Below are 13,474 nucleotides of genomic sequence, written 5' to 3'. Positions count from 1 at the left end.
GATTGATTTAACTGCCCTCACCAAAGAAGGAATATCCTCTGTGGATGGATGGTCCTCCTCCCCCGAGCTAGACCCTGGAGAGGAATCCTGCACATCATCTGATTCCTCTGATGATGCGTCTGATTTCATATGTTGAGCAGACTGATAAAAAGATAACTTGCGCTTAGGCGCCTTTGTAACTATCAGTCTGCTATCAACATTATATGGTGCCATACTCTGACTAAAATGGCCATAAACAACCTTCCAGGAAGTATGCATAGGAGGTGTAAACATAGCATGCTGTGGACACCCCATCCAAGAAGGCATAGTGGGAGCAGCCATACGATCCACAAACTGCTTCATTACCTGGGAAAAAGAGGATACCAAAGAAGGCTCTTGTCCAGGGACAGGTAAACTAGACTGGTAAGGTGGCTCTTTATAACAGACAACACACAAACCATTCTTAATGTCCTGAGGGGACAAATAAGCCATACATGATTTACATGGGAATCGGTATGAAATACCGCAGGCCGCAGATGAGCAGCGGAAGCCCGACAGCACTGGAAATCCCGATCGTCACTAAGGTAAGTATATTCTAACCTAACCCCCTAACCCTAACCCTCCTTAGGGGTGCCTAACCCTAACCTGCCCCCCAAGTGCCTAACCCTAATCCCCCCTCTAAGTGCCTAACCTTAACCCCCCCCTTCCCCGCTGCCTAAACCTAAGTCCCCCGGAGGGGTGCCTAACCCTAACCTCCCCCCGGGGGTGCCAAACCCTAACCCTCCCCCTAGCCTAACCCTAACCCTCCCGGGGGGGTGCCTAACCCTAAGTCCCCCCCGGGTGCCCTAAACCTAACCCCCCCCCCGCGGCTGTCCACTCGCGGCACCCGGCATCCCTTCGATCGGGATGCCGGGTGCCTGTCTCCCGGTGTCGGGGAAATGTCAGGCGTCTACATCTAGACGCCCGGCATTTCGCCCACACCGGGATATGACAGTCGGGAAGCCGGCTGCCGGTATTAAGGCAGCTGGTTTCCTGATTGTATACCTTTACATGAAACCAGCACAGAGGGCTCCCCTCCTGAATCCCTTTATCTTTTAACATGTTCAAAAATAAGGCAATAATTGCAATATTATGTGACAGCCTTCACAAAATCTTAATGAATGTGAAGTACTCAGAACAAAACCTCTACACCGAGAGGATGTAGAGAAAAACAGTGATAGTTATAATTGACAGACAGAAATAAAAGACAGTGTGAATGCAGCAGCTAGCAAACAGTCATATACAATGCATATGTAATAAAATTACAATCGACTCTAAATCAGCTACACAAACACAAAGGAATGGTAGGATATAGAGCACTTAACCAAGTGAGAGATATACAGGGAGACTGACCCAAACCAATCCTGAGACCAACAGCACACTTAGCGTAGACCGTGAGCATCTCATATACACGTGGAGAGTAGGCGGAGCAACCCAGATTCGTGAAACCCTTCGTGGGGACTGCGTCTGGGTCGGGGGAGAAGCTGCCGGGGGAGCATTAACCAGCTGGGCACGCTGGCCTCGTGGCAGCAGATCCCCGGTGTCAGAAGATAAGGCCCGGGTGGTGTAGTGAGGACGTGGACAATCCCGGGCCCTGGCAGAAGCGGCTTCCAGGTGTAAGTGGCACCAGGAGCCACTTACATCTGGACGCTGAAACACTGTGACGGGGAGGAACAGACCACAGCCGTACAAGAAATCTTGTGTCTACCCCTGGACAGCATCCTACATCATACATCAGTACATTTGGACTGCAGCCTAACCAACCAGCCAGGAGCAAGTAAGAGTAGTTAAGAAGACATCTTGTGAGTCTGCCATTGCCGGACTGACGATAGGTGCTATATGGCCCTGCACTCTGTTGCCATCCTGGGACAAGCCAGTGCTCTAATCTATCTGCCTCTATTCCTCCCGAGGTGGAACATCGTCGGTGGCATACACACTGACACCATCGCGGCCAGAAGGAGAGAGGGCAAGACTCAGGCAAGTAAGTAAAGCCTTTCGTGTATAAACAATTTTTTTTCTGATATTTATGGGTACTAACATCATTATGATAGCCCATCATTGAATCCTATTTACAGTGTTCAGTGCACAATAAGGACTTTTGAGCTCATGCATGAACTTTCCTTCTGATATTGGGGATTTGTATATAGTGTTTCCATTCCCCGTTCATTAAGATACATTGGAATTCTAAAACCAGACATTTTTAGCTACATGTCAAGACAACTTGATACACTTGTCATATTTCTACTAAACATTGTGGGCCTGATTCAGACCCGCTCGCGAGCTCTGAGCGCTTGCAAGCGGGTCGATGTTGGGCCAGTGCGCATGCGCACAACGGACCCGGCTCCGTCGTGTGCATGCGCGAGACCCAGATAGCGATGGGCAAGCCGTCGCTATGGGTCTCGCTACAAAGGGGGCATGCTGTCGATGGTGAGTGACAGCACGCCCGCTTTGGTGGGCGTACCAGGGGCGTGGCTGGCCAGACGGAGGCATTCCCATGGGAACGCATACCGCCTGGGGCCGGCCCCACTGACATCACAAGTGATGTCAGTGGGAGTGCTTTTGGCTCTGATAGAGCCAAAAGTACTCCAGGGCTTGTGGCAGACGAGACCCTACCACAAGGGTCTCGTCGCAAGCCCGATGGTCGCGATGGGCTTGACCATCGCGACCATCTTTTTGGCCGCTCGCTATAGCTGTGGGTGGTCACCCACAGCTATGCGAGCGGCCCGGAGGCCGCTCTAAAATCAGGAAGGACGGCCCTGATTCAGAGCGAGCGCTATGTCAGAGCGTCCGGCTCTGAATCAGGGCCGTGTTTACAAACTGAACTGTGTGGCTGCAAGCCAGAATGACTGGATCACCTGCTTTTTTATAATACCCTTAAACCACGAGGAAACGTTCCTCTGAACATTGATGCCTTGTGTGAGGGTATAAGTATCCGAGACTAGGATCCAGAACTCTAATTCTTAGTGTATAATTTGAACACATGATTACATCATTTATGCATATTTTCTTTAATGCTAGAATTTAAAACACATTGAGGACTGGATAGATGTGTTTTATTCCTCTTTTATACACAAGAATTCATTGTTTTCACAAGTTAAGTGTATTATTATACATCAGGATACCCTGTTTTATTGTGTAAGGTCTAGAAACTTGGACTGTATCTGATTTTTATTGTTTACTTTTTATTTCTTGACCACATCTTTGATATATGCTAATTAGTAATATTATAATAAAACAAAGTTTTTTTTATCATATAAATTAAAGTTTTTTTCACTATAAAGATATTAGACTTTGCAGCACTTCTCCTAATCTTTCCTATACAACCAATCCACACGGAGAGCTCACATCTCTCTTAAAGAGACAGCTGCCATAAATATATTATTATATTATTATTTTTATTTGACAGATATTTTAAGTATAGTGTGGTGTACCTTCATACACTCTTTTACTGGTTGGAGTCAGAAGCTGACATTGCACAACACTCTCCAGTGTCCAGTGGGATGTAGTTGGGCAGCACAGATGGTGTAATGGTTAGCATTACTGCCTCACAGCACTGAGGTCATGGGTTCGATTCCCACCACAGCCGTACCTGTGTGGAGTTTGTATATTCTCCCTGTGTTTGTGTGGGTTTCCTCCAGGTACTCCGGTTTCCTCCCACACTCCAAAAAATATACTGGTAGGCTAATTGGCTCCCAAAAAAAAAATCAACCCTCGTGTGTATGTGTGTGTGTGTGTGAGCATGTGGGAGGGAATATAGAGTGTAAGCTCCACTGGGGCAGGGACTGATGTGAGTGGACAAATATTCTCTGTAAAGCACTGCGGAATATGTGTGCGCTATATAAATAACTGGTAACAATAATAATAATCCCAGCTGTTGAGATGCCGGAGCTCAGAATGCCAGTGTCGGAATCCCGGTGCCAGCATCCCAACTGCCACAGCAACCCACTGTGAATTGGACTTTGTATCCCATCTACACAATCAGATTGGTTTCTGCATATGGCACAAATAGTACATCTTCTATGTCTGTGACTGCTGTTTTTCCTTTTAATTCTTAAGCGTACATTAATTGTCCCAACTTTTAGGATTTTTAGGAGGCATTTAGGATTTTATCTCTTATTCACCTGATGTTCACATGTTTACTCTGCTTTATTGACTTGAACCAACTGTCATTGCAGCTAAAATGCCTTGTGGCTCCTAAGTCCATGTGCCAGCAATCTTTGCAGTGACTGTCTGCTGCATTCAACACTGACTCATTCCTTCAATCACACTTATAGAAGTGTCCTGCCACATCTTTGCTCCATACATCATGTAGCGTGCCCTGCTAGTTGTGCTGTGCTGTGGTGTCGCATTGTAATGTACTGAAGCGCTGGAAAAGCCGGAGAGTGCAATACAACTTTCTGTCCACCAGATGTTGCTATTCCTAAACTGCACTGTGTATGCGTAAAAAAAAGACAATGCAAAGTCTTTAGTACCACCCGCTGATTGGCTGACTGTATCTGTCATTAGGTACGCTATAGTTGTCATGGAACGAAAGCTGTAATTGAGTGTGTAATAAATGATTACATCATTTGGTGTGCGAGTCCTGAGTACACTTTTGAAAAACAATTTATAAATATGTTCTGCCATCATTATTACAGTATATTAAATTAGATACAGGTATCAGCAAGATAACACCTCATTTTAGAAAAGTAAGTGCCAGTCCGTGCAACATTGTTCTGCAGTGATGTGTGGCACTCACACAGTGTTAATATGCCTTAGAAATGAACAGTTTGGTTTGAAGGGCACTGTATAAAACCATCACGGAATTACAAGTCTCAGCCCAGAAAGAGGTGTCTCTGAATTACAAACTGACTGTGCATTTTATGCCACACACTTGCGGCAATATCCGCACTGCTGTGCCACTAGGAGCTTGTACAATATGTTGCTAATCGGTACACATCAGTAAGTGCCAATCACTGTGGCACTGTAGAAAAGTGTGCAGCGCTCACACCGTGATGGCATGTCTTAGAATTTAGTAGTGGAGTCTAAGCATTGATGTATAAAACCATCACGGAACTACAAGTCTCAGCCCAGAAAGAGGTGTCTCTGGATTACAAACTGACTGTTCATTTTGTGCTGCACACTTGCGGCAATGTCACTACTGCTGTATCACTAGGAGATTGTACAACATGGCCTGTGCATGCGTACACTCCAATGTGTTAATATCTGGCATTGTGCATCCTGTGTCCTGCGTTGTGCATGCTGCTTTGTTTATACTCTGTTAAAATGGCTGTGCGGCAGCGTACTTATTCGCGGAGTGAGCTAAAAATACTCCTTCAGTGCTGGGATCAGCCACTACTGAATAATATTGATAAATGCCCGATGCGATATCTGGCCCAAGTAGGCCAGGATAGATCAATTCCTTCACTTCAGCGCTGCTGTAGTGATTTGGTGAGGAGGGATGCCCCACGGCTGCAGAGGCTCAGGCAACGCCTTGCGCGTATTAAGTACAGCTTTACTGTACAGTTACAGTAGTTAAGTATAGCCAATCAGGATCCTCCATTACTGTGTGACAATGTGAATGAACTTTGTGTGACATAAACTGTAGAGTTACATGACTAAGGGTCACAACTGTGTGACATAATATGGCATCAATGAATAACCACCAATGATTGATGATTTTGCAATGCTAGTAGACCAATTTTTCACCACCATCCATGGCACAGAGCCAAACGAAGTAGGGATGGCCATCGACCATCAATTTTTTTTCCCTCAAAACATCGATGGTTGCCAGCCGATGTTAACTAGTTTTGTTCGGCCCACTACACATCCAGTATTAAAACAGGGATGACCATTGGTGGATAAAACCTTTGATGAATAACCTACCAATGGTCATCCCTGAGGGCCACTACCAGGGGTGTAACTAGGCATTTCAAGGCCCCATGGCAAAGTTTGTAAGGGCCCTTATGTACCAACCAATGGTGAAAAATGTATATATCACATGTAACTTTGACAAGGACAATGGGCCCCCCTAAGCTCTGGGCCCTATAGCAGCTGCACCCCTTGCACCTATGGTAGTTTCGCCCATGGCCACTACTGTGTGACATAACGTAAAGAAAAGGCACTATACGGATTATGCCTCTATAACTCTTCCTGTTTCGCCTGTTTACTGAGGCAAAGCAGGAAGCACTACTGATTAAATACCTGCCTGAGTACACAACCTAGTGCTGATGTGCTATGTCTCACCTCCCATCCAGCTCCACTGGGCATGTGCAGGATGTCACAAGCATCACAAGATCCTACGTGCAGCCGGCACCCACAGCAGCAGGGACAGTACTGTCCCTATTGTGGTGATAGGGCAAAGACAGTTGCAGCTGTCGATATCAATAGTTGCACCTATCAGAACCAATGGTTCATCGCCATCGATAGCACAGAGCCAAACAATGTATTTTTTTATTTCCTCTCAATGTGCTGGGGCCGTGGTATACCCCTGCCCTGTCGCAGATTGTGCATAATGGAAGAGCACTACTAATTGCGTAAAGAATTGTAGTACAGTAAGGGTTTATTTTTATTCCACTTGTTTTCAGGCCAACATTAGTATACATTGTACTGGGTTTTTTTTACAGTATGTCAGCACCAGAGGAGACAGCAGCAGGCAGAGGAGAGGGAGCATGCACAGCCAAGTAAGTTCTGTAGAGTAAAGTAAATTGTGTTTACAAGCCGGGCCAATGCTTTGGACTTTTTACATGTACTGTACTATTTTGTAATTATGTTGAGGTAATATTACATTATAGTATTTTGTTTCACAGTAGTACATCGAAGGCGCATGCTCGTCCTCTGAGGAGTAGATGGAAGGGGCCCAACAACCTACTGCCTGTACTCTACTGTACCTCTTTCCTCCACTCCCAGCGGCTCTACTTCTGCAACTTGTGCCATCACTATTGGAGTCAGGTCCACGCTTCTCTGATTACTTCCTTGCTTCCCAACCATATTGTGGTCTGAGAATTATGATACTAAAGGGCAGATGTATTAAGCTTTGGAAAGTACCAACCAATCAACTGTCATTTTTCAAACACAACCTATAAGGCTATAACATGACAGTTAGGAGCTGAGTGGCTAGTAGTTTATCAATTTCCAATTTATCACTTTCTAAAGCTTAGTACATTTTCCCTTAATTGTTAATTGTGCTCTTTTTAGGTTTTGGTTACTGTAATGTACACTGGTGGTGCCTTATACTGTAAATAAAGTGTAATAATATTAATAGTAATAGTACAGTCAGGGTTTATTTATATATGTACATGTTCAAAAAAAATGTAAAACAAAATTTTCTTTATTTCTGTTTACACAGGTCCAGATCCACACCACTGCCATGAGGCAGAGTCACAGGACAGGGCAGCTGAGCCCGACAGCCCTCCCCAGCCAAGTAAGTACTGTACAGTACAGTATAGTACTGTACATTGTGTTTTACTACTGTACTATACTTTTCTTCATTTTAAGAATGTCTCTGTTCCTCCTGTACTCCAAAGAGTACACTGCTCCTTACATCTCAAACCTTGTCTCCTAACACACTGCCTCTCGCCCTCTCCGGTTAGCCAATGACCGGCGCTTTGCCTCTCAGTAAGCTTGCGCTGAAAACTCACTGGTGCATCAAAGCGTACCCTTCCACCACATACTCTAGTAAAGTGTAATAATAATAATACAGTCAGGGTTTATTTACTGTATATACAGTACATACATAATCAAATATATTTTAGACAAAATTATATATGTTTTTGTTTACACAGACCCAGAACCACGCCACCGCCATGATGAGGAAGAGGAGATAGAGGTGGAGGCAGAAGATCAGGCACCTTAGCCTGAAAGCCCTCCTCAGCCCAAAAAATTGATGTTGTGTTCCCCCCCAAAGCATAACCAACCCCGGGCTCCTGAGCCAGTCCTGGTTCTAGCATTATGGGGGAAAAGACATGTAGGGTTTCCCTATTTTATGAACCAGCACTGGACTCTGTGAGCCAGTGTTGGTTTTAAAAATAGGGAGACAAAACGGCGTAGGGGACCCAAAACCAGCACCGGACTCTAACTGACTGGGGTGTAATGCCACAGCCAGGTGACATTAACACCACAAGCTAGTCAGCTCAACTAAGGATCTCAGGGGAGGTGGGAACCACCGGAGGTGGGGACCCCCCAATAAGGGATCCCCCCTCTCTGGAGCACCCCAGGCTTATGCTCTTCTCTGCACCCCTGGCCGGTGGGTTTTATATACTGTATGTCTACTATTGTTTACTCTAATGTAAGCGGCTGATGATTGGCTGTAAGCCGCATGGCTGTCAATCAACAGTCATGCTTGTTTGCTTTGGGGGAAGGGACCGAGAGGGCACAACAAGTTGTAATGTGATCACACCACCCGCTCCAAATATTTCATACAGTACAGTAGCCCGCCACCCAGGGGCATAGAGAGCGCCGCCGGGCCCCGGTAAAGAGGGGGCGTGGCCTAATCGAAGGGGGCATGGTCACACCCCCTTGAAAAAAAAAACATACTTTTGAGTGAGCCCCTTAGCCCGGTGCAAAGCCGGAGGGGGGGCGTGATCAGTGTGATCGCTCCCCCCCTCAGGCATAGGAGATTGCTGTGACTGCTGCTTAGCATCTGCGAGCAATCTCCCACTGCATCCCAGCACATGCTGTGTGCTGGGCTGATGCAAGGGAGGGAGGAGAGAGGAAGGGAGGGGGGGATAATTGTACCCGCTTCCCCCCCTCTCAGCGCCCCTGCCGCCCCTGAACAACCACTACCATTCATTCTTAAAGAATACTATTATGTAATAAAAAAAAGAGAGTGTTTTTTTACTTTGGTGTGCACTTACTGATGTGTACCGATTACCAACATGTTGTACAAGCTCCTAGTGGCACAGCAGTGGTGACATTGCCGCAAGTGTGCGGCATAAAACGAACAGTCAGTTTGTAGTCCAGAGATACCTCTTTCTGGGCTGAGACTTGTAGTTCACTGATGGTTTTATATACCACTACTCAGACCCCACTACTAAATTCTAAGATATGCCATCACTGTGAGAGGGCGGCACATCACTTTCTACAGTACCACAATGACCGGCACTTAATGACGTGCACTGATTAGTGACATGTTGTACAAGCTCCTAGTGGCACAGCACTGCCGACATTGCCGCAAGTGTGCGTTATAAAATGCACAGTCAGTTTGCAATCTAAAGATACCTCTTTCTAAGCTGAGATTTGTGTTTCATTGATGATTTCATACAGCTCTGCTAAAACCCCACTACTAATTTCTAAGCCATCACTGTGTGAGTGCCACACATTACTGCAGAAAATAGCCTGCCATGCAGAATTACTACAGTACTCTATACTGTATTAAAGATGCTGTTTATACTCTGCAATAATCTACAGTATGTGATTGGTCTCCCTTTCAGGGCTTACTGTTTTATTGGATTTTGTAGTACCATACTGTATCCATCTACTGCTCTATTATTCACCACTTATTCACACTTATTCAGTGAAGCACTGGCCACCCAGTGGTGACGCTGTGAATTGAATGCTGTGAATATTGCCAAGACTCACTGCGCCTTACCGCGCCATGCTGCGCTATTCTCATGCTGTGACTTAGAAGCCTGTATGATGCGCTATGAGCAAAGATGTAGAAGGACACATCTGTATGTAATGAAGTATCACTCTGTACTCTGAGGCCTAATATCTTAATTTATGGCACTTGAAACATCTGTAATTTGGCTTTTTAAGTTTGTGCTCTTTGACAACAGGACAGAATTCTCAGCATTACTCTCTACAAGCATGTGCTCTTGAAACTGCAGTAGCATGGCCCATCCAGTCTCTGTTGATAGCTTTGTAGAACAAGACTCAAAAGCCACTACTAAGAAATCAGTGTAAAGTTTTGCAGCATTGTCATTGCAATCTCGTCGTTGCCTGCCTAATTTCTACTGAAATTAATTGCTGAGAGACAGCATTTTATCTATATATTCATTAATTTTCTTGTATGCATTAAGTTTTTGGCCATATAAAGTAAGCCTTAGGTTGATTTGTCTCATTAGATCTCTGTGTTCGTAAGATGTCTATAAAGTACCCCTATATCACATGCAGTTGTCATCCCATGAATAATGGAGTATACATTCTGTTCTACAGTTAAACCTATTGTCCCAATGGCTCAATCCACATCATCTGGGTTTGGATTATCAGTGGTAACTTTCCACAGCTTCTTCAGCTTTAATTGCATCTCCATAGCAAACTTCCATGTGGTGTAATTTTCTGAAACTGCTAACTTGGTGAAGTTCATATTGGCCCCTGTACTGTACATTTTCACCCATGTTCATAAAGGATTCTCTGCATTCACTCAGATCATCTTATTCCATTTTGCTGCAGCTGTATTCTTGGTATTGTCAATCCTCATACTCTGGGGCACATTATCGGCCTGGACCCATAACCTAATGGCAGACACTATGGCAGTAGGTGGCAGTGGTGTGCAAATGGAGGTTAGTCCACATGGCGGATGACTTAACCAGGTGAGGGTTTATTAACCAGGTAAAAACAGGAAAAAAGTGAACAAAAGGTGAATAGCAGGTACAGGTTAACAGGATTCTCCAGTTGTTGCCAGGAGCATTTTTATGTTGCTGGGCGTTGTGTTGTGTCAGATATGCACACACTCTGTGAGCACTTCAGTGCAGTGGAGGCAGCATGATTTTTATTTAATCTATTAAGCGGTAGTGATATAGTGGAGTTGTGGGGTCTGTACATTTCTTCACACCGGAAGGTGTTCACAGATGCTGCGTATGGAAATGAGAAGGACACGGTGGGAAGCCAAGCAGGCGTAGTAGCATAGGTCAAAGATCACACCTCCAGCAAAGTGCTGTTCTTGGTCCTAGGTTGGAGTTTACAGAGTCAGCGTAGTACGTCTATAACACCATTTAGTGACTCCCTCCCTTCTATAGTACTTACTCTGGTTCTCTTTTTCTTCTTTCTCCTCTATGGTGGATGGTGCTCTTTCACTTGGCTTCACTCTATCACTGACAGCATCACTACACTGCAACAACAACATCAGGGAGAAAAGCAGAGAGCTGTGCACCACTGAGTGTTTTTGTGAAGCAGTAGCTCCATATTCACGTGGGACCGGGTTACTGCTGGATGCTGCAATCAAACATCAGCATGTCATGTCGGGGGCTGCCATAAGCAGCAGTGGCAGTAATAATATATTAGCATGCAACAGCAAAATAGCATACAGTCCTGCTTTCTGGTGGTGCTGGTCCCTAGACTGCAGTCTTTTCAGCCTAACCCTAAATCTGGCCCTGGCAGTAACTCCTTGATGTACAGTATAGAATAAACCAAGGAAAGTCCCATTGCTGGCTACAACTCCTGCTTTCCATCCTTTGATAAATCTCTTATAGTGCTGAAAATCATTACTGCAAGGTTGTTTCTTAGGGAAATAATTGATCCTTAGCCAGTTGGCCAAACATGGTCTCTCTTCAGCAGAGCTGGCATGAAACTAAAGTGAATAAAAATGTTAAACTGAAAGACTTCTGGGCTGATTAATGTACTTTTTATCTGTATGTCCACCATAAATCTGTTTTTTGTTATTCATTAACACACCTAATAGGAATGTAAATGTATTTTATACATGTGATGTGACGCAGAAAGCAACCTCCTCCTCATACCAATACTTCATCTTCTCGTGTACAACAACCACTATACTCCTTTTCCACATCATCCTTCATTTTCCTCCCACGTAACACGTTCCCTACAGGATTCAACAGCCTCTTCCTTACTCTCACGGGAGGAGTTCTTCATTGTTTGGCAAGTTCATCCACTAATATTACAGATCCAATGAATAGCCTTAAGACCACAGTGAGTACAATTTATACTAATATATTAAATAGTTTATGTACTCGTGGTGTTACAGTGTCAGACTGTGATGAAACTCGGTTCTCATTCCTGGTCATACAAATGCTGATTGTTTTAGAATTGCTGCTGAATGACTTTGGAAGCTTTTTACTGGTCAAACTGGGGCTCTGTTGTTATTGGTGAAATATAGTATGAATAGTTTTGGCACAATAAGAGGGAAGCGATCTAAACAATTTATATAATTTTCTTTAGTTGCTGCAATTTTCTGTATATATGATGGATACTCATTGCATTTTTAGATGTATACATTTTCAATTTCACTAAATGTCAGCTAACATCTCCAGCTGGCACGTATATGAGTTAGAAATAACTTAAATGCATTTTTCCACTAAACAAAAGAATAAACGTTAATAATTATTAGCAAAATATATTCTTATCCATTGGCACAAATGCATAATAACAATTTTCAAAGTTTTTTACTGATTGTTTATAAATTAGGGGTACCACCTTCTTATTTTCAGATTCCTGGACAGGGGGCATGACAAGAGGCATGACTAAAATCACAGTAGAGTTACAACCATTCATTTCTCAGATTTCCTGGATCCATATGTCTCTTATATGCCAACTGCTCCACATTCACCTTATATGCATCACATCCCCCTCATATGCCCCTTATATGACTCAGAGCCCCTCAAATGTCTCAGAACCCCTTATAAGACAACCCAGAGCCCGCTCATGCCCCTTTATATACTTCAGAGCCCCCTCATGCCTCTTTATATGCCTCAGAGCCTCTTTATGTCTCTTTATTATATGTTGGAGGGGTGATAACCTTATGGTTCCTCTATACCCTACACTACATCACCATCATTTACCACTTTATAATCTAAAATACATACCTGTACTCTCTATACACTGCTCTACAGCCCTGAACCCTCCATACTACAACTCTGCACTAACACACTGATTGCTGTATACCCTGCACTGTATCACTGATCCCTCCTACACCCGGACGTACAATACCCTTCATCATTAACCACTCTTTACTCTACACTACATCACTGACCCTCTATACCCTAAACTACCTACAGATATTATATCACTTCACTAACTACTGTCTTCACAGCACAAATCCCCAACCCTACAATAAGGACAGGGCTGCCATCAGAAATTGTGGGGCCTGGGACTGACAAAATAGGAGAATCTATCTGGTACACTTTGTATATACATGAGTGTAAAATAAGGTGTTTTACCTTTTAATGCATTATGTGGCGGCCCCTATTTTGATTTATTTAAGATTTGTATAGCCTGGTGCAGATACAGGTAATGTGTGTGGAAGACGTGATTCAGATTGAAATGTGTTGCAAGAGAAAACAACTGCAACAAGATCACAACAGCCAATAAAAGTTTTTAGCCGGGACTGGTTGTTCCTTGTGATTATAAAATAGTGGTGAAGCGCACCAAAAGTTTTTCAAATATATATCAATACCCTTGATGAAGTCCAAAGAGTGACGATACGCGTTGGGGGCTGAAACTTACCTACCTTGATGAACTTTACTTTATAAAATTCAAGATCAGCTCTTCTACAGAATTCTTTTTTTTATATATTTTATGT

At 44.1% G+C, this 13,474-nt stretch overlaps 1 long non-coding RNA gene across 1 annotated transcript; it reads left to right on the top strand.

The window, feature by feature from the left end:
* The first annotated feature begins 6,819 nt into the window (after window positions 1-6,819).
* LOC148442515 (uncharacterized) lies at window positions 6,820-8,765 on the top strand. The gene is made up of 3 exons (XR_015875796.1): window positions 6,820-6,948; window positions 7,346-7,420; window positions 7,782-8,765. It is a non-coding gene; the product is annotated as an uncharacterized LOC148442515 (long non-coding RNA).
* Window positions 8,766-13,474: the final 4,709 nt, after the last annotated feature.

This window comes from Taudactylus pleione, unplaced genomic scaffold (assembly GCF_031769625.1).
Source record: "Taudactylus pleione unplaced genomic scaffold, aTauple2 ptg001477l, whole genome shotgun sequence".
Taxonomy (NCBI): domain Eukaryota; kingdom Metazoa; phylum Chordata; class Amphibia; order Anura; family Myobatrachidae; genus Taudactylus; species Taudactylus pleione.
The sequence above is the reverse complement of the archived record's forward strand: the minus strand, read 5'-3'. Positions and strand labels throughout refer to the sequence as shown.